The sequence below is a fragment of the Xyrauchen texanus genome, chromosome 36 (genome assembly GCF_025860055.1).
Source record: "Xyrauchen texanus isolate HMW12.3.18 chromosome 36, RBS_HiC_50CHRs, whole genome shotgun sequence".
In the NCBI taxonomy this organism is placed as follows: Eukaryota; Metazoa; Chordata; class Actinopteri; order Cypriniformes; family Catostomidae; genus Xyrauchen; species Xyrauchen texanus.
In genome coordinates this window covers 24,156,793-24,179,324 of record NC_068311.1, presented here as the reverse complement: position 1 = coordinate 24,179,324, position 22,532 = coordinate 24,156,793, and the positions used below count along the sequence as shown (strand labels likewise).

The 22,532-nt window shown below is 38.8% G+C and overlaps 1 long non-coding RNA gene and 3 other non-coding genes across 4 annotated transcripts; all 4 read right to left on the bottom strand.

The window, feature by feature from the left end:
- Positions 1–654: 654 nt before the first annotated feature.
- trnat-ugu (transfer RNA threonine (anticodon UGU)) lies at positions 655–728 on the bottom strand. Its single transcript has one exon. It is a non-coding gene; the product is annotated as a tRNA-Thr (tRNA).
- A 739-nt stretch (positions 729–1,467) lies between these two features.
- trnat-ugu (transfer RNA threonine (anticodon UGU)) lies at positions 1,468–1,541 on the bottom strand. The gene has a single exon. It is a non-coding gene; the product is annotated as a tRNA-Thr (tRNA).
- A 739-nt stretch (positions 1,542–2,280) lies between these two features.
- On the bottom strand, positions 2,281–2,354 carry trnat-ugu (transfer RNA threonine (anticodon UGU)). The gene has a single exon. It is a non-coding gene; the product is annotated as a tRNA-Thr (tRNA).
- Positions 2,355–12,897: 10,543 nt separating this feature from the next.
- LOC127629818 (uncharacterized) lies at positions 12,898–15,970 on the bottom strand. The gene is made up of 3 exons (XR_007968802.1): positions 14,271–15,970; positions 13,925–14,122; positions 12,898–13,541 (listed from the first exon to the last, which is right to left on the bottom strand). It is a non-coding gene; the product is annotated as an uncharacterized LOC127629818 (long non-coding RNA).
- Positions 15,971–22,532: the final 6,562 nt, after the last annotated feature.

The following is a 22,532-nucleotide window of genomic DNA, read 5'->3' as shown; positions in this document are numbered from 1 at the left end:
AGCCCTGACAGAGAATATCCGAATGTATCCTTTCACTGTAGCTGAGAAAAAGTTTGTGAGCTGAATGGGACTGCTACATTTCATCAGTGTAAGACATATCCAGTTCTTGCAAAAGCACACTTTTCATTATGTAGGCACTGTTGAGAATCGCATTACACAGTAAAGGCACCAAGCCCAGGATCTCCTGTTTACTAGACAGGCACACTATGCCATGGCACCTATGATTAGCTGCCATGGTAGTGTATCTCAGAAGAAAAAAACATAGAAAAGAGTGGAAAGAGTATTGAGGAACATGCCATTGATGGCATAAAAGAGTTTTTTGGGGAACTGAGTTTGGGTGGTCAGAAAGCCTTGGTGTTTGTTGGCCAAGTGCGCTTAGCAAAATTACAAATTCTCAATCTATATTGGGACTTGAAACCACAACTTTTGAATGTTGTCATTTTGCAAACAAAAAGACCCAAGAATTATCAATAGCACCACAGAGCCAAAACTGTGCTCTATTTATGTCACCAACTCTTTGAGCATAAATACAATGAAGCACAGTATTGGTTACCTTTTGAGTCTTGGTGGAATTTAACAGAGGTTGTAAAGAGACCTATGTTTTCAGAACCAATTGTCCTCAAGGGAAGACAGTAAGAAAAATCCCTCTCAGGTAGACACTGCTGGGAATTGAACCCAGGATCTCTTGTTTACAAGACAGGTGCTTTAACCAGCTAAGCCACAGAGCCCAATCAGGGAAAACTGTCCGAATGTATCCTTTCACTCCTGGATCTCCTGTTTACAAGACAGGTGCTTGAACCAGCTAAGCCACAGAGCCCTGACAGAGAATATCCGAATGTATCCTTTCACTGTAGCTGAGAAAAAGTTTGTGAGCTGAATGGGACTGCTACATTTCATCAGTGCAGCACATTGCCAGTTCTTGCAAAAGCACACTTTTCATTATGTAGGCACTGTTGAGAATCGCATTACACTGTAAAGGCACCAAGCCCAGGATCTCCTGTTTACTAGACAGGCACACTATGCCATGGCACCTATGATTAGCTGCCATGGTAGTGTATCTCAGAAGAAAAAAACATAGAAAAGAGTGGAAAGAGTATTGAGGAACATGCCATTGATGGCATAAAAGAGTTTTTTGGGGAACTGAGTTTGGGTGGTCAGAAAGCCTTGGTGTTTGTTGGCCAAGTGCGCTTAGCAAAATTACAAATTCTCAATCTATATTGGGACTTGAAACCACAACTTTTGAATGTTGTCATTTTGCAAACAAAAAGACCCAAGAATTATCAATAGCACCACGGTGCCAAAACTGTGCTCTGTTTATGTCACCAACTCTTTGAACTTACATACAATGAAGCACAGTATTGGTTACCTTTTGAGTTTTGGTGGAATTTAACAGAGGTTGTAAAGAGACCTATGTTGTCAGAACCAACTGTCCTCAAGGAAAGACAGCAAGAAAAATATCTCTCAGGTAGGCACTGCTGGGAATTGAACTCAGGATCTCCTGTTTACAAGACAGGTGCTTTAACCAGCTAAGCCACAGAGCCCTGACAGGGAAGACTCTCCGAATGTATCCTTTCACTCCTGGATCTCCTGTTTACAAGACAGGTGCTTGAACCAGCTAAGCCACAGAGCCCTGACAGAGAATATCCGAATGTATCCTTTCACTGTAGCTGAGAAAAAGTTTGTGAGCTGAATGGGACTGCTACATTTCATCAGTGTAAGACATATCCAGTTCTTGCAAAAGCACACTTTTCATTATGTAGGCACTGTTGAGAATCGCATTACACAGTAAAGGCACCAAGCCCAGGATCTCCTGTTTACTAGACAGGCACACTATGCCATGGCACCTATGATTAGCTGCCATGGTAGTGTATCTCAGAAGAAAAAAACATAGAAAAGAGTGGAAAGAGTATTGAGGAACATGCCATTGATGGCATAAAAGAGTTTTTTTGGGAACTGAGTTTGGGTGGTCAGAAAGCCTTGGTGTTTGTTGGCCAAGTGCGCTTAGCAAAATTACAAATTCTCAATCTATATTGGGACTTGAAACCACAACTTTTGAATGTTGTCATTTTGCATACAAAAAGACCCAAAAATTATCAATAGCACCACAGAGCCAAAACTGTGCTCTATTTATGTCACCAACTCTTTGAGCATAAATACAATGAAGCACAGTATTGGTTACCTTTTGAGTCTTGGTGGAATTTAACAGAGGTTGTAAAGAGACCTATGTTGTCAGAACCAATTGTCCTCAAGGGAAGACAGTAAGAAAAATCCCTCTCAGGTAGGCACTGCTGGGAATTGAACCCAGGATCTCCTGTTTACAAGACAGGTGCTTTAACCAGCTAAGCCACAGAGCCCTGACAGGAAAGATTGTCCGAATGTATCCTTTCACTCCTGGATCTCCTGTTTACAAGACAGGTGCTTTAACCAGCTAAGCCACACGGAAAATGTTGTCTGAATGTATCCTTTGACTGCAGCTGAGAAAAGGTTTGTGAGCTGAATGGGACTGCTACTCTTCATCGGTGCAGCACATTGCCCGTTCTTGCAAAAGCACACTTTCCATTATGTATGCACTATTGAGAATCACATTACACTGCAAAGGCACCGATACTAGGATCTTCTGTTTACTAGACAGGCGCTCTAACTAACTAAGACACAGCACCTATGATTAGTTTCCAAGGTAGTGTGATTCAGAGAAGAAAAACATTTATAAAAGAATAAAAAGTATTGTGGAACAGGCCATTGATGGCAAAGAAGTGTTCTTTTGAGAACTGAGTTTGGGTGGTCATAAAGCCTTGGTGTTTGTTGGCCATGTTGCAAAATTACAAGTTCTCTATCTATGTTGGGACTGGAATCCACAACTTTTGAACTGTTGTGGATTACTCTGCAAAGGGACTGTTGGGATTTGCATCTAGTATCTCCTGTTTACTAAACAGGCACTCTACCAACTAAGCCATGACACCTATGCTTAGCTTCCATATTAGTGTGATTCGAGAACATCCAGAAGAGAGGCAACATTATTGTGGAACATGCCATTGATGGCATAAAATAGTTTTTTTGTGAACTGAGTTTGGGTGTTTAGAAAGCCTTGATGTTTGTTGGCCAAGTGTTTTTGGCAACTGACAAAATTCTCAGACTCTGTTGGGTTTTGAATGCACAACTTTTGAATGGTGTCATTTTGCAATATATAATTCCAAAGTGCTATCAATTGCACCACAGAGCTCTTTTCATGTCTCCAACACTGTGAGCTTACAGACACTGTGACAAAGGATAGAGTGCTTCTTGAGTCTCTGTACGTAGAATTTAGCCCAGGTTCAAAAGTATCCTGTGCTGTCAGGACCAGTTTTCCTCAAGTGAGGACAGGTATATCAGTCACTCTCAGACAGGCACTGCTGGGAATTGAACGCTTTCTTTCACTATTAAACATAGTCTTTATTTCTACTGTAAATTTTTGACGATGTTACCAAGCATTTTAGTGATCTCTGATCACGATCATTCAAGATTTTTTTTTTGACCACATTTCTCCTTCGAAGCTGACGGTTCACCAATAACCTTCCAGGTTTTAAGAATACGTTTGGCAATTTTAATTCAATTGCAGTGATTTCAGCATTCTCCTTAGTTGTTTTCTTTTTTTTTTGATGCAGGCCAATAATTTGCCCCTTCTGAAACACAGTGACATCTTTTCCACGACCGTGGGATACGTCTTTCGACATGGTTGTTTAAGAAATGAGAAGCTACACAGTGCATCATTTAGGGTTAAAAGTACTATGAAACATAGTAATCACTGCAATAATTATCCAGTCATAATCTCTTAAGTATCTGCTTATTTAAATCCAAACTCAACTTTTTTTTTGGCCAGGCATATGTCCATATGCAGCTTTCAGTAGGGAAAGAAATTCCGTTCCATAAAACAGACTGTTGTGAATCCACTTTCTAATTTCATTAGTCATTTTTGTAGGGAAAAACACAGAAAAAAAGAGCTTGTTGACAGAATAATTTGTATTATAATTAGCGTTTGTGATGACATGCAGCTGATGTGATGAAAACGTTCAGATCAGCTTGACGTAGTCAGAAAGTATAAGAAGCTCTTATATAAAAGAAAGAAGCTTGTTGATCACTTGAGGAGAACACAAGAGCCTGCCTTAATGACAGAGTGATTTTTTTCTAACATGTTTTTAGTTTTTCCATTGCTGGAACCATTAAATCAGTCTCAACAGTAAATTTGCCACCTACACAAAGAGGCTAAAGAGTAGACAAGCCCAGAAGATCAACTTTTTGTTCAACCATTTCAGAGGATTTACTGAATAATTATGACTACACATGGCAGTTCACCGGAAGTTCCTATATCTCTGCATGCCCTTAGCTTTGTACAGTAAAATACACAGCAACACATATCTGTTTTTATAATTATAATTAAATTATATGTCAAAACAGAGTGATTATTCAAAGTTGCATTCACAATTCATCTAAAACACAAACTACACTGTGGAAATAAAGCAAACTAAACTCAGAGCACTTCCTGAGATGGTGGAGGGAAGATGCCCAAACCCACCACTGCACAAAAAGTACCCACATTTTGTGAGCTATTGTATAATGATGGTGCTAATTTCGTACCCTGTCCTGAGTTCAATTCCCAGCAGTGCGACATGATGTTTGGTCACAAGGCATGTTTATAACTGATGTGGTTTGATGTTATTGACATATCTGCCATATCTCATTTAAGGGCTTTTTTTCCTCCCCTTTTCTCCCCAATTTGGAATGCCCAATTCCCAATGCACTCTAAATCCTTGTGGTGGTGTAGTGACTTGCCTCAATCTGGGTGGTTGAGGATGAATCTCAGTAGCCTCTGTGTCTGAGACCATCAATCTTCACATCTTATCATGTGGCTGGTTGAGTGCATTACTGTGGAGACATAGCGCGCGTGGAGGCTTCACGCTATTCTCCACGGCATCTATGCAGAACTCACCACCTGCCCCACAGAGAACCACATTATGGTGACCACAAGGAGGTTACCCCATGTGACTCTACCCTACCTAGCAACCGGGCCAATTTGGTTGCTTAGGAGACCTGGCTGGAGTCACTCAGCATGCCATGGATTCAAACTCACGACTCCAGGGGTGGTAGTCAGCGTTTTTCTCGCTGAGCTACCCAGGCCACTATTAAAGGGCTTTTTTAATGATAGATTTTGGCTTGAGAGTAAATAAGGACTATACTTTCTCCCCAGTTATCATCTAAAGAGTTTATCACTTCAGAAAACTTGGAATATAGTGCATGAGTCATATCAATAACTTTTATTGTGGTTTTATGGTGTTTTTGTCCTTATTTTAGCTTGATAGACTGAAGTCACTATTCACAGTACAGTACTGTTAGAAAACCCTGTGAGGACTTTTTTTTAAGAATGTACATTTTGTGGTTAAAAGAAGAAATTATGTCCTATGGGTTTGGATTGATATTAGGGTGAGTAAATAATAAAAAAAATATATTTTTGGCTGAACTTGTGCTTAACGGATTAAACAACATGTGGACAATATCGGCACAGGATAGAAAAATGTTGCTTCAGCTCTCAAGCAGAGAATCAGACTCCTAAACACTGGATCACTTGGAATAATAACTTACAGGATGATTTTTATCCCCATATGTCTGTATTATTAGACCCAATTCTTCTTATTTGTTGTGGTGGCAATTACAACACCTTGTTATGAATTACACACAGAAAGAAACCCAAGAAAGGCAGAGGTTTAGTGAATGAAGTCACAGAAAATTCTGAGGTGTCACTGAGTTGCCAAATAAACTATACAGTAAATTGGAATTAAATGAATCTCGGGTTAGATAAGTTGGACTGAGGTACTGTATAATAAACTCCTATTTACATTACATTTATGCACTCCTTGTTGAGAATACAGCAAAAAAAAAAAAAAAGTACTTCACTGAAGAGTTTATATTGAGGTATGGCACTTGGGTTGGTTTGGCCCAATAAATTGCATCATAAACTCTTAAAGCTACGCTATGTAACTTTTGACCCTCTATAGCAGTTAAAATATAAAATGGCATAAGTCTTGCGGAAGGACATTATTTTGATTGTGGTTCCGCAATGCTCCTCTATGCGGATGAATGTGGTTCGAGGCACCTGTGTACACATGAATACAGGACATCTTATCAGAGCAAATGGACAAATAAATAACGAAAGAAAGGAAAAGACGGATATCTGAAAATGTAATCTGAGCAGATAAGTGCTATATCTTTTGCTGTTGTTTTAACTTACTGGAAACATTGATGTTTTGAAATAAATGACTTTACAAAAGTTAGGCAACGTTCGTTAACATTAGACATAATGATTGCTTGTCTGATAAGTTAAAACGTTGTAAAATGTTTATAACTGCAGGATATTCTGGCCAACTAGACAACGGTAGTCACTAATTTATAGATTGTCATTGTTACCAACCAGTGGTCAACATCATTACAAGACTCACATGTCCTTGGCAAGCCTAGGACTAAAGGATTTATATATATATATAAATTATTGCCGTTATAAAGAAAAATACACACGTGCAAGTGAAAAGTTCTGTACAGATTACAGTATGTATTTCTGTGTGTGTGTGTGTGTGTGTGCACACAACGTACATAAACCATATCAATAAAATATCTTACCTGTTGAGTAAGAAAAAAGCTTTTAAATCCTTTCAGATCTTGGAGTTTTCGCCACCTCTGAAAAGCCAAGCCGATGTTGATTTGGGTTTTATTACGAACTCTGGCGCTTTCCCTTTTTGCTTGTAGACTCTGCTCTGTTCAGGGTTTCTTTGTTTTTACAAAGTGATTCCCCAGAGGTTTGCTATTTTGCATGATCCATGGTAAATTTTTCTCATTCTTTGTGACAACAAAACTTTCAGCTTCAGCTATTCCCACACATGCGCTACAGTAGCCAGATCTTATTTGCTCTGCCTGTGTGTATGGATATGACTTGACACGCACATGACATATGTATGCAATTTCCTGCGAAATCCATCCTGACAGCTCTAAAATATTTATAATATAATATCATTATTATAGGTAAAGTAAATACATGGTTTGGAAGAGGATTTTCATTCCACTCAATCATTGATAACATTTTGTTATTTTTTTAACAAAAGAAGTTATTTAGTGTAGCTTTAAACAGGCAGGAGCACACATTCAACATGGCCTTAACATTGCTTATCATTAAAACAGGGTAGGATATATTAAGTTTAAAATATTTAAGACATGTTTTCCACATTTATATAACATTAAAATTGGTTTATGTACCATTATATAAATAAATACTAATTAGAAGACAGGCATGTTGATAGTTGTACAATTACATTTATCTTGAAACATAATTACAATGATTCAGAGCATAAATTACTTGTTTTTCCTTCTTATTCTTCATGCATTATTTTCATGTACATACCAGTTTTGTAGTCTGAGACTACAGAGCATCAGACTACAACTCCAAAGGTTGTGAGTTCATTTTTCTACAGTTGACCTCTGAGTCTTTATGGTGTGCTAACAACAACGTAGGCTGTACTTCACTGCATAATCTACATCAAGTCCTGAGGATACCTGAGCAGTTTTGAGACAGCGCCACTTATAGTTCAAAAGATAATCCACACTTGTGTGCTTACACTAACCTTGACCATCAGAATGGGGAAAATGTGATCTCAGTGATTTTGACTGTGACATGATTGTTGGTGCAAGATGGGCTGGTTTGAGTATTTCTGTAACTACTGATCTCCTGGGATTTTCACTCAAAACAGTCTCTAGAGTTCACTCAGAGTGGTGCCAAAACAAAAACATCCAGTGAGTGGCAGTTCTGTGGACGGAAATGTCTTGTTGATGAGAGAGGTCAAAGGAGAATGGCCAGACTTGTTTGAGCTGACAGAAAGGCTACAGTAACTCAGATAACCACTCTGTACAATTGTAGTGAGCAGAATAGTATCTCAGAATGCACAACACGTCAAACCTTGAGTTGAGGATGGTTTACAACAGCAGAAGACCACATCTGGCACATTATTAGTAACATAATATTCCTAATAAAATGCTCAGTGATTGCATATACCCTTTTTTAATTAACATAAGATAATACATTCATGTCGTATCTCACCTGCCACTCCCACTTCTCCTTTACCAGCAAGATTAAGGTCAGGAAAGTGGGCAGGGTCCAAAAAATACACCTGTGATTTAGAAGTATGAGGCTGCATCCCACCACCCTCCTGAACAACAGATGCAAAACATATCACCATATCATAGAGATTCTTCTCAGGGTTGTTATACATCGGTTGTTATACAACTTATACAGTCATTAAATAAGCTAGTTTTTAAATGTAACGAATAGTTGTGTCCGTTTGATTTGGCCATGCCCCCGGGACATGCGTAATGTTAATCACCTAATTAGTACCAGGTGAGGTTGTGTGTGTATGTGTGCATATATAAGATTTCCGGTGGGTCTTTGGAAATGTGTTGACTGGTGGCTGGCTGATGTAAATTCGGACGCTGGCAGATTTTCTCTTGCAGTAAACATCGGAGCTGTACGGGTCTAGTGTTTGGCTGTGGCTGCATTTGGGGCACCCAGCGCTGTGTTTTTCAACTGAGTAGTTGATGCGGAAATGACCAACGTGCTAACAATCAGCTGAAGCAGCGCAGGTTGTATGATGTCCAGGTGTTCTCATGGATAGACAATTGGGACCGCGGCCCGGATTCCCCTTCTGCTTTACCCTTTTGGCCTTGCCCTGTTGCTTCTGTCCGCTGGACTGATCGCATCCCAATTGATCGCATCGGCGCCACATCGTCTTGTTTCAACTGGGCTGTGACTTCTATGTGATTGATGTGATTTATAATTTTTTTATATATATATATTGTTTTTGGTTTAGTTGATGTGTTTTTGTGTAATTGAATTTGGTGGTAATTGTGAAATTGTCCTTTTTTTCTTTTATATGCCTCCTTGTCAATCTGAGGCACTAGTTTTCTAATTCTATTAGGGGCTGTAGCTGCGGCAGGAGAGTGCACTAACTGCTCTGGGATAATGGGTACCCTAGTTCACTGAGTGTTGTGACTATTTTTGTGTTACCTGCATAGGTGCGTGGTGAAGTGAGTGTACGTGTGAAATTTATAGGGAAGTGGAAATTGAGCAGTTTGTTATTTCTCTCCAAGGCAAGGCAAGTTTATTTATATAGCACATTTCATACACAATGGTAATTCAAAGTGCTTTACATAGAAGAGATTAAAATAAAAATAAAAAAAAAATAAGAATAATTGAAATTCTTAAAATACAGTACAAACAGTCAGACACACAGTGGCACAGTGCTCATTCAGTAAATGCACAGCTAAACAGATGTGTTTTGAGTCTGGATTTGAATGTGACTACTGTAGGAGCACATCTGATCTCTTCTGGAAGCTGGTTCCAGCTGCGGCTGGCATAATAGCTAAAAGCAGACTCTCCTTGGTATTTCTAGCTGATGTGATCCTAATGATCTGAGTGATCTGTTGGGTTTATATTCAGTGAGCATATCTGCAATATATTGAGGTCCTAGCCCATTGAGTGATTTATATACCAGTAATAATATTTTAAAATCAATCCTAAATGTAACTGGGAGCCAGTGTAAAGACCTGAGGACTGGTATGATATGTTCATATTTTCTGGTTCTGCTCAGAATCCTGGCAGCAGCGTTCTGTATGAGCTGCAACTGTCTTATGGTCTTTTTGGGATGGCCAGTGAGGAGTCCATTACAATAATCCACTCTGCTGGTGATGAAAGCATGCACAAGTTTCTCTAGGTCTTGACTGGAAACAAAGCATCTAATTCTTGCAATATTTTTCAGATGATAGTATGCTGATTTAGTTATTGCTTTGACATGACTACTGAAACTAAGGTCTGATTCTAGAGACACATCAAGATTCCTGACTTGATTTTTAGTTGTTTGACCCCTAGCGTCAAAGTATGCATTCACCTTGAGAACTTCATCTTTGTTTCCAAACGCAATCACTTCAGTTTTGTCTTTGTTTAACTGAAGAAAGTTTTGGCACATCCAACTGTTAACTTCATCAATGCATTGGCACAGGAAGTCAATGGGGCTGTAATTGTTAGGTGATAGGGCTAAGTAGACCTGTGTGTCGTCTGCATAGCTGTGGTAAGCAATTTGGTTCGTTCTCATTATTTGGCTCATTGGGAGCATATACAGGTTGAACAGGAGTGGCGCAAGAATTGAGCCTTGAGGGACTCCGCATGTCATGGACGTCCTCTCAGACTTATGGTCTCCTATACTCACATAATAACCTCTCCCTTCTAAGTATGACCTGAACCATTTTAGGACCATCCCAGAAAGCCCCACCCAGTTTTCCAGCCTGTAAAGAAGTATGCTGTGATCGACAGTGTCAAATGCAGCACTGAGGTCGAGTAGTACCAGTACTGATAATTTGCCTGTATCAATATTTAAGCGAATACCGTTTATTATCTTTATGAGCGCTGTCTCTGTGCTGTGATGCGATCGGAAACCAGATTGAAAATTGTCAAAGTATCCATTCGAGTTCAAGAATTTGTTCAGCTGATTAAAGACAACTTTTTCAATGATCTCGCCTATGAAAGGAAGATTTAAGATCGGTCTATAGTTGCTTAATATGGTCTTATCCAGATTGCTCTTTTTCAAGAGGGGCTTGACAACTGCAGTTTTCAGGGAGTTTGGAAAACTCCCAGAGAGAAGTGAGGAGTTTATCACTTCTAGGAGATCTGCTTCTAAACAGTTGAACACACTTTTGAAAAAAGATGTGGGAAGTGCATCAAGGGCGCAGGTTGATGTTTTAAGGTGCTGTATGGTTTCTTCCAAAATGTTGCCATCAATTTCTTTGAAATCAGACATATTAACTACTTTCTCAGGTTGTGGTTTGATTTGTCTGACCCCAGCACAACTCAAGGATGTGCTGATCACCTTTCTGATATTATTGATTTTTTCAGAGAAGAAAGAAGCAAACTCACTGCACTTGCTGTCTGAGAGCATTTCACTGGGAATCTGGCTTGGGGGGGTTTGTCAGTCTCTCTACAGTCACAAAAAGATTGCGTGTGTTGTTTAAGTTGCTGTTTATAATATTCGAGAAGAAAGTCTGTCTAGCTTTGCCTAGTTCCATATTAAAAGCATGGATGCTGTCTTTGCAGATGTTATAATGGACTACAAATGTTGTCTTCCGCCACATGCGCTCTGCTTTTCTGCATTGTCTTTTCATATTTTGCACAGCTGTTGAGTTTCTCCAAGGTGCTTTTTGTCTGCCACTCTTCTTGCTGACTTTCACAGGAGCACTATCATCAATTACACTTTTAACTTTTGAGTTAAAAGAATCAAGGATAAAATCAACAGAGTCAGCAGATATACTTGGTGTTAAAAATATAGCCTTCATAAATAGTACACTAGTGTTCTCATTTAAGCATCTTTTCTTGACAGACACAGATCTAGCTTCAATGGCAGGGGAGATCAATATATAAAAGAAAATACAGAAATGATCAGACAGTGCTACGTCCTTAATAACAATCGATTTTAGATTATACAACTAAAACCACATTTGGATAGAGCAGTGATATTGGTATAATAAGGGAAATAAATAACTTGATTAAATTATGCCCAGTTTTAAAAGTTTAATATTATAAAGAAGAAAGCCATTCCAAATTCAAGACAGAAAATAAATTAGCTTATAAATGACTTCTAAAAAATTGTCAATAGAGAGATTCAAGTAAAGACGTAATGTCCACTGTCTGTAAATCTTGTTATAGAAGTGCAATGGAAATATTAAATAAATATACAGCTGAAGTCAGACATTTACAAAAACTTTTTTTTTGTTTTAACCACTCCACAGATTTAATATTAGCAAACTATAGTTTTGGCAAGTTGTTTATGCCTCCTACACACTACACGTGGTACCGTTCATATTACACAACTGTCTGTCTTTTCATGGAAGTCATGGTGGTTTTCAAATTATACGAAAAGTCGTTGACTGGGGTGAACACATTACAAGACATTTCAATATTGACGAATCCTCGACGACTCTGTTATGAAACATATTTTTGAGTCCAGGCAGTGTACATGCAAGAAGTGATACGAAAAAGAATGCATGATCCTATGATATGCATTTCAGAATATGATGTGTATGTTTTTAATCGCCTCAAGGCATCAAATATTTTATTGGTTACAAAATGAAAAAGTACCTGCTACTGAAAAATCTACCTATTTGCTTACCTGACTGTCCAAGAGAATTAGCAATTTCTCTCCAACTCTTCTCTTTCTTCACCCGGTTGTGGTACAGTTCAGAGGAAACATCAAATAGGCACTGGTGCTCCTGCCAATGTTCCACTAATTTTCCTTCATTTCTTCAGTCCAATGAGACTTTCTTGATATTGCAGTCATGCTAGTTGGTGTTCTGTTGCAGGTACATCAGGACTCATCCCACTGAAACTTCCCGTGCCCCTTTTCTTGCTCTATCATTGGCTGTAGGTCAACGCTGCAGTTGCATTCAGTCAAAACACATTTCACATTGCGCGATTTGGGATCGCAGACAGGTCCAGATATTTAACATTCTAGATATCTTGCTGACATCGGCGACACATCTGCGATTCTCTCAGATAATGTCTTTATCTGAAAATTCGTCTTTGATAATTCGTACATTGCGATTATCGCTCACTGGTGCGAGCTCCGATTTGCCTATGATTTCGGGCTGTTGTCGGCGATCTCCACAAAACTGTCGGTGAGTGAAAATTGGGTTTAAAATCGTTTAGTGTAAACTTGGCATTAGGACATCTACTTTGTGCATGTGTAGTGGGCTGATATCCAAAAAAGAAAATACCCCACTTTTAATTTTATTTTTGTATTGTTTATTACAGTTTCACAGTAATAAAGTTCAGTTGTTTAAAACATTTATGATGTATTAAGAGAGGTATGGGTTGAATTAAGAGGTTTGAGTTTAAATTATTATTGCCTCCTGTAGAGGGCGCTTAGCACTGGAGTATTAATGCTGCCAGAGCTTGCACCCACTTATCATTTCATGGTATTTCTCTCTCTTTCTACAGTTCACTATCCAACTTTAAATTATCCACTCAGGCCACCCTGGCCTGAGGTGGGTAACAACTTGGGGGCTTGTCCTGGATTGGCACCTCTTGGTGGTCAGGTGCTAATCAGTGAAAAATCACAGTGATTATCTTCAGTGAGACTAGACCAGCAAGTTGAACAGCAGACATCAGCTTTCCAGTCATGACTACTCTTCGAGATATACGGTGGGACATTGAGAAGCAACTCCACCTGTTGGTCAGCTCATCAAACTGCAAGGTGCTCTACAAAATAGCTGAGTTTTGCCATGAAGGGGAAGGAGAGTTGTTCCCAAACGTGGATGCCGCAGAAGTGGAACTCTATGACTTAATTGTTGACTTCATGAGAGGGGAACAACTGCAAGTCTGGAGGACCAAGGGATGGCCCACCTTCTTTACCTCCGTGCCCTCATTGATGATTTGACTGACCCAGGACAAGGCTTCACCACCAGTGAAGAAGAGAGTGCAGAGACTGTAAAACAGATATCACATTCAGGATCAGTAGCTAAAGAGGTACAGGTAGAACAAAAGTCAGATTGGTTCAAGACCTGAATTAACCGTTGGATCGACTAGAGTGCCTGAACAAGTGACTGGTTTAATCAAATTCTCAGATGTTGCATCATATTTGCCTCATAGAGAGTTTAAGATTTATGGTGGACAATTTGCTGATTCAAATTCTGACTTGAGTTACAATAGCATTTGCAAACAAATTGTTGAAGGTATGCTGAAAATTTCACTGAATCAGAAATCATTCGAACAGTGTTAAAGGTAATAAAACCTGGTATCTTTAAAGAGATGCTCATTACTAAAGACAGCCTTACAGTAGTTGAGTTGAAATGGTTCATAAGAGCTCACCTTAGGTACAAAAGCAGTACTGAATTATTGCAGGAGTTGAGAAATGCAAAACAACATGACAGAGAATATTCCCACTTTGTGTACAGGTTAATGGATCTTAAGCAGAGAGTGTTGTTTGCTTCACAACAAACTGAGTCTGAGTTTCAGTATGACCGCAAACTGGTCCAAGGTGTTTTCCTCCATTCACTGTATCGGGGTCTAAATGAAAAGTACACATATGTTCGGAGAGACATTAAAGCAGTAATAACAACACCAACCATGTCTAATGATCAGATTCTAGAAATTATTACTTAGTCTGTTAGTGAGGAGACTGTAAGACAAAAATGAATAGGGCACACACACAAACCCAAAGTCACAAATTGTAGTGTAACAAAGCAGGATGATGTAAATGGGTAGTGTTTTCCCCAGAGTCAATCTGAAGTCAAAGCCAATCGGGAAGCCATCCATGAACTCTGTGCGCAAGTATTTGCTTTGACCGCGAACCTCGAGAAAGTTCTGAGGTCCATTGGTACTAGTGGCCCACAGCAAACCAAAGCTACTGCAGAAAGTGCAGAAAACCCAACAAAATCTGAAACAAAGGGAAAGTGGAAAACAATATATACGGCAAAACATTGACTCTTGTACTCACTGTTTTCTAGGTGGTCAAGCAGAACACCGGGTCGTTGGCTGTCTCCTGAAAAGTCAAGCGTTAAAAGAGAGGAGGTCCCTGGGAGGGACCACCAGTGACCGCAGAAGATCTTGTGTCCTAATCTTCTTTCAGTGCATTCCGAAGTGAGACATCTGTAACCGAGAGCCTACCAAAAAGAGTAAATGCAAATGAATGAAGAGAAACGGGTTGCACAATTGATTGGCAGCTGTTGCATGGTAACTTGCCATTTAAATGGTGTTCAAGCTCAAATGCTCTTTAGACAGTGGGGCTCAGGTCAGCATTGTCAGCATTGAATTTGCAAGAGTTGAAATTCAACCATTGAAATCCTTACTAGCAAATGGCCAGCTTAATGTCATTTCCGCTAATGGGACAGTTATACCCTTTGATGGATGGGTTGAAGTACTACAAGCAATATCAAGTAGCAAACATGGACGAATCGCCATCCAGGTACCCCTGTTGGTGAGTCAAAAGTGCATGGACTGTCCCCTGCTGGGTTTCAATGTGATTGAGGAGATCATAAGAGAGAATTGTGACTTTACAAATAAAGTCACAGATCTTCTTTCTGAGGCCTTGAAGTTGCAGAGAAGTAAAGACTAGAAAGGTAGGAGTCACCATCCATTGTGGTCAAGTCTTAGAGGTGAGATATCGAGTAAAAGGGTGGCACAAGGGTGGAACTATGATGTTTTAACCAGCTCCAAAAGTTGCATCCCAGAAGGTATGGAGTTATTTCCTGTTGTTGTGAATGTGCTTCCTGGTGCCTCAAAGACAGTAGCTGTGTCCGAAACCGCCCCCTATCCTCTAAATAGTGCACTATTTCGGGTGTCAGCCATTTTGTAGTGGTGTCCGAATTCATTCCCTACATCTCATTCCCTACATTTGTTCACTCTTTCTTACCCACAATGCAATCTGATTTCGAGGGTACATACGATGTACACTCTGCCGACCCCTATTTCCCATAATCCAACGCGGAGACGCGGCACAGTGCAAAAAAATTGCAAATGGCGGACGTAAACACCGGAGGCGGCAACTTTTACAAATGTAAGTAACTATTTTATTAATACAAATAAATCTGTAGCAAGATATAACTAAGTAAAATTATACATATTGATGGATTAATTTATAATTGGCCACTAACTCAGCTTAAATGCAATTTTTGACTCGAAACTAGCAAGTGTAATTTTTACTGTCGAGATTTCACATAGCAAATGATAATTTGTTGGATTCTTAACATATATTATTTATAACATGTAACTACTGTATTCGCATATGCCTTAGAAAATAATGTACCGAAGATTTCTATTGTTTTAGGCATGGATGAAGACGTAAAGCGTCTCATAATGAGCAGGATGGCCAATGGGCATCTCTTCTCTGGGCGCAGGAACGCAGCCCTGTTTGGATGGGAGTGAGTTTGTAGATTTCTTTTCCTCAGAAATTAGTAGAGTTCAGTTCCATTTTATATGAGTAAATAGTAATATTTAAGTTATTACGTTATATGCACTACAGAACTGTTCTGAAAGAGATGGGGTTGCTTGGTGTGGTAACCCCTGCCAAAAAGTGGGAACAATTTAACCTACAAGGTAAATTCATCATAATAATATATGCAGTTCTGCTTGTAAATTTACATAATTTGCTTCATCTGCAAGATGTTTTTTTAATGATGCATAAAAAGTAGCTTTTTTTAGTAATGCATTAATGTATCTATTTGATATTACAGATATGTACATACATTTCACAAATTCAGATAATATCTAAATTTACAAATTATCCTTTTAGAAGGTTTACAAGCCCTTGGTTATTTATATCATATGTCCTCCTTCACTCCGCCACTCAGCTCATACTCAACTATTAATTATCCAGAATTGCTAGATGGTGTCAGGAAGTGTAATAAAATTTGAAATCTTGGAGCATGAAATCTAGGGCTAGAAGACTATGTCAAGGTTTATATTGAAAAAGGAGTGTAAACATTTTTTTGTCTGTTCTAATCAAAAAACTATTAGTCTTACTCATAACCTTTATGGTGCCTTTATGCCTTGCATTGTACGGAGGAGATAAACCGATCATGTCTCTAAAATATTTGTATGACTTTTTCTTCCACAGAGCACAAGTTTGAGACCACTTAAGGGTGAGTAAATGAAGAGTAAATTATAATTATTGGATGAGCTATTCCTTTAAAACCATACTGAATGACTTTATGCTGTCAGAGCCTTTTTATATGAAAATGTTATGTATAAGTAATCTCTGTAAGATTTATCATTCTCTTCTAAATCATTTGTAGGAGCTAAGGAAGCCACCCACCCTCCTCATGGACTGCACCAGATTTGCCAGTTCTTGCTCCAAGGCACTTGCAAGTTCCCGGACATTTCTTGGGGGAATGGCCCTAACCCTCACCCTCCGTTACAACAGGACCCAGACGTGCACAATGGGATTGAGATCTGGGCTCTTCGCTGGCCATGGCAGAACACTGACATTCCTGTCTTGCAGGAAATAACGCACAGAACGAGCAGTATGGCTGGTGGCATTGTCATGCTGGAGGGTCATGTCAGGATGAGCCTGCAGGAAGGGTACCACATGAGGGAGGAGGATATCTTCCCTGTAATGCACAGCATTGAGATTGCCTGCAATGATAGCAAGCTCAGTCCGATGATGCTGTGACACACCGTCCCAGACCATGACGGACCCTCCACCTCCAAATCGATCCAGAGTACAGGCCTCGGTGTAACACTCATTCCTTCGACGATGGATAGTGGAATTTATCTCTGCACATCTGCGGTCCTCATGCCTCCATGCAGCATGCCTAAGACATGTTCATGCAGATGAACAGGGACACTGGGCATCTTTCTTTTGGTGTTTTTCAGAGTCAGTAGAAAGATCTCTTTAGTGTCCTAAGTTTTTATAACTGTGACCTTGTCATTTGTAAGCTGTTAGTGTCTTAATGTCCGTTCCACAGGTGCATTTGGTTCATTGAACAGGCATGGAAGCAATAAAGATCTGTAAAGTTATTTGGATTTTTTCAAAATCCTTTAAAAATACAGTGTCCTGAAAAGGGGATGTTTCTATTTTTGCTGAGTTAAAATATATATATATATATATATATATATATATATATATATATATATATATATATATATATATATTTATTATATACACACACTCACACTATAGTGTAATGTATTGTGTTAAATGTGTAATCCATTCTTCTGGACATTAAATTGTTTTTTATTTATATAAACATAAGATACACAAATTATCTACTGACATCAGTGTATTAACTTCAACTTTGAACACTATATTTTATTAGCTTATCTTATGTAGACAAAATACATTCAACTTTAAACTAAGTTTTTAAATGTGTGATTTATGAAAATAAGTTTTTAAGAGTTCAGTGGATCTATTCTTCATTTATTTAGTTTACAGCTAAATTTATTTTGTCTTAATTATTACCAATGGGTGGCGTCGATGAGCCAACAACGCATGCCTCAAAGTTGTGTAAAATAACATTTTCTTCACTAGAAAATGTAATTCACCAGAAACAAAGAGTTGCATCAAGTTTGCCTCTGGACTCGGATGGAGGACACCGATAAGAAGAACCCAGCGAAAAGATGTGCTTGTGCACTTAGGTTGGTTTTTGTTGGTAGTTTACTTTTCTACAATTTGTTTTAATAAGATATATAGGAGCGTGCAATAGCGTTTTCATTATTTTATCTTTAACAGATAGTTATTATCTTTTTATGAAAAATAAAATCTAAACATGACAAATTGAAGTAATTTATCATTAATGTAATACGCATATCAAATGAACAAGTGAAAAGATTAACTGTATTATGATCATTGAATTTTTTTGTATTTTTATTAATGCAAAAATAAAATATTTAATTGCCTATTATAAAATTATATATATAAACTATAACTATATAAAGATTACAGAGATTATCAAATTCAAGAAGCCACACAGGTGAAATGTTCATGACAAATGTCTGCGACAGCTCCCGAGTGCTCTCTGACGCATAGAATTTACGTAAGAGTCTGAAATCGCTCACTCATTTCGTTCACTCAATGCTGAAATATAGTGCACTCACAGCCATTCACTATATAGGAAATAGTGAATGAGTGAACGAGTGGGCGATTTCAGACACAGCTAGTGAAAATTCCCATTCAGAGTTCCACAAGTCACTGCATTTACCTACCTCAAAGACTGATGTTGGGTAACATTGAACCAATCAGAGAAACAACACCAGAGTACATGCCATCTCATGACCAGGATTCAGATAAGCAGGTCAGCAGTGCACTTTTGTGTTCATCCCAGCTCACAGCAGATGATGATGATCATAGAGTATGGTCCAGTGTATAAAGTACAACCTGAGACAGGTAGCAAGACTTTGCGTGTTCTCCATCGTAACCTCCAGCTTGCTGTCAATGACTTACCTTTGGAATGTCCAAATCCTGAAATGGAACAAAAAAGAGTGTCAGACATAAGAGACAATCAACAAGGCAGCCAGAGAAGTCAGGATCAGATACCTCAAATAAGGAGGAACATACTTACCGGTATAACCTGCGCAAGAACATCCCCTGTAACAAATTTGTGACGTTTCAACAAAATAAAAGTGATCATGTATGCATATTAGTGCATTTTAATTAGTTAACGCATATCAATGTGGCGATTGTGATGACGATATTAGACACAAATTTTACTGTGTTCACCTGTAGTGTCTCCATTAATTACAGTACATTAGCCTGTATGGTCATGATATATTGCCTTAGCTAAACTTTAGCTAACTTATTACAATAGCTAGTAGCTCATGAGTCATGCATGTTAGCAAGACACAAGTTAACTATATTTGGCTTTTGGCTAATTAGCTGTAAAGTCGAGGCACTGGTAACATAGTCTTTTGTTCATCACCACTCACCTCCACACAAGCCAATAGAAACACAACTGGGATAGGAGCTGGGAGGGGCTGCTGTCTGCCTGTCTGTGTGTCTGATGTGCTGATGTGTGCTGCACTGCTGCGTGGAGAGGGAGGGAGAGAGGGTATCGGAACGCGACAGTCTCATCTCCCGACCTGATATTTTCATTTCTTATTCAGTAATAAATATATATACACTCACCTAAAGGATTATTAGGAACACCTGTTCAATTTCTCATTAATGCAATTATCTAATCAACCAATCACATGGCAGTTGCTTCAATGCATTTAGGGGTGTGGTCCTGGTCAAGACAATCTCCTGAACTCCAAACTGAATGTCAGAATGGGAAAGAAAGGTGATTTAAGCAATTTTGAGCATGGCATGGTTGTTGGTGCCAGACGGGCCGGTCTGAGTATTTCACAATCTGCTCAGTTACTGGGATTTTCACGCACAACCATTTCTAGGGTTTACAAAGAATGGTGTGAAAAAGGAAAAACATCCAGTATGCGGCAGTCCTGTGGGCGAAAATGCCTAGTTGATGCTAGAGGTCAGAGGAGAATGGGCCGACTGATTCAAGCTGATAGAAGAGCAACTTTGCCTGAAATAACCACTCGTTACAACCGAGGTATGCAGCAAAGCATTTGTGAAGCCACAACATGCACAACCTTGAGGCGGATGGGCTACAACAGCAGAAGACCCCACCAGGTACCACTCATCTCCACTACAAATAGGAAAAAGAGGCTACAATTTGCAAGAGCTCACCAAAATTGGACAGTTGAAGACTGGAAAAATGTTGCCTGGTCTGATGAGTCTCGAATTCTGTTGAGACATTCAGATGGTAGAGTCAGAATTTGGCGTAAACAGAATGAGAACATGGATCCATCATGCCTTGTTACCACTGTGCAGGCTGCTGGTGGTGGTGTAATGGTGTGGGGGATGTTGTCTTGGCACACTTTAGGCCCCTTAGTGCCAATTGGGCATCGTTTAAATGACACGGCCTACCTGAGCATTGTTTCTGACCATGTCCATCCCTTTATGGCCACCATGTACCCATCCTCTGATGGCTACTTCCAGCAGGATAATGCACCATGTCACAAAGCTCGAATCATTTCAAATTGGTTTCTTGAACATGACAATGAGTTCACTGTACTAAAATGGCCCCCACAGTCACCAGATCTCAACCCAATAGAGCATCTTTGGGATGTGGTGGAACGGGAGCTTCGTGCCCTGGATGTGCATCCCACAAATCTCCATCAACTGCAAGATGCTATCCTATCAATATGGGCCAACATTTCTAAAGAATGCTTTCAGCACCTTGTTGAATCAATGCCACGTAGAATTAAGGCAGTTCTGAAGGCGAAAGGGGGTCAAACACAGTATTAGTATGGTGTTCCTAATAATCCTTTAGGTGAGTGTATATATATAATGTATATGTGTGGTTGACTTCTCTCCCTATTTTAGTCTCCTCATGTGCTAGTCGGTCGGTCTTGTATATTCCCTGTAGGTCCTGTTTCTCCTGCCTGGTTCCTGTTTTGGTCTGGTCGGCCCTGTTTCCCTCTGCCCCAGCCTGGATTACCCCTTTTCCCCTTCAGGGTAGTTTGTTTGTTTTTCCTCCTTTTTGGGTATTTTTTATTTTATTTTGTATGAATAAATTCCATGTTTATTTTCACTCTGCATTTGGGTCCTGAGCCTCACTATTCTGCTAATCCTAGCATCAACAGCATTTTCGACATTTTTGGCATAAAGTAGATTATCTCAACATTGGTGGCCTGGATGCAGCATCAGTTAGTTTTCAGTTACCAATGCCATTGTAGAAATTAACTATGCAAAGTAAACCAGGATTAATTTAATCCATGAATGAAAGTGTCCAATAACAGGGCAGTTACAGACAGTGTGCGAATTACACAAAGACCTCCAGGGGGTTTGTGTTGTTGTAGGGTTTTATGATTTAATTATACACTTTACGTTAATGTTATATACATTATCAAACGCACATTTAACATGTATTACATTCCAAACTAGGTTTCAAGAAATAACAATATATATTTTTTTCACACGTTTGTTCATCTTGGAATTCTTGGTTTGTTCATACATAAAGTATTGTTCATTGTTTGTTCATGTTAATTCTTAATGATCTAACATATATTTTTAATATTAAATTGTATTAGTATATGTAGAAATTAACATCTACCATGATTTAAAATGGTGTTAAAATGTTGTGTTTTTCATGTTAATTTATTGTGTAATGTTAATGTATACACACAAACTTATTGTAACGAGTTACCGATATAATGTTTACGGATTGGCCCGTTTACTTCCATTGTTAGTGTCTCACTGTAACAAAATGTTTTGCTTTTTTTTAAAAGAAAAGATGGTGCAAGTCATAATGAATTTGTGGTAATTAATATTATGCCACAAATGCTGTCGATTGAGCTTAACTTGTATTGAAACCGGAATATTCCTTTAAGCATTTTCCAGGGTTTGGGGAATTTGTGTTCATTTTAAAAGGTAAATTATGGTCACTTACCACACTTGGATGCGTTCTGTTGGGCAGTCTTAGTGCTCGAAAGTAGTTCTTTCTACAGCTCTGCTGAAACAACTGACTCTCTCTGGGTGCTCTACCTTCCTCTCTAGCAGTCTTCTACTCCACAAGCTGTCAAGTACCAATCAGGGAAAGAAAGAGGGTCATATAAATATTCACAATAATTATTCAAACTTAAATTATCAAGATAATGTTTAATTCATTGTAAATTTATTTTAAATTATTGTGTTTTTCCCACACAATTTTAACAGATTACTCAAATCGAGGAAAGCTAGAACTTACAATGGACAAAGTCGATTTGTCATGTTCATCCTGTAAGAGAAGGGTGAAAAAATATATACACCAGAGTTTCATCCAGAAACAAAATAGGTTTTGTTTGGCACTTTTTTTTCTAACATCAAGCCTAACATCAAGGTTTCCATATATATTATATGTATAAGGGAAATGTTCACTGAAATTTTATTTTTGTTGGATTTACAATATATATGTTGCAATCATTTTTAAGCTATTTCAAC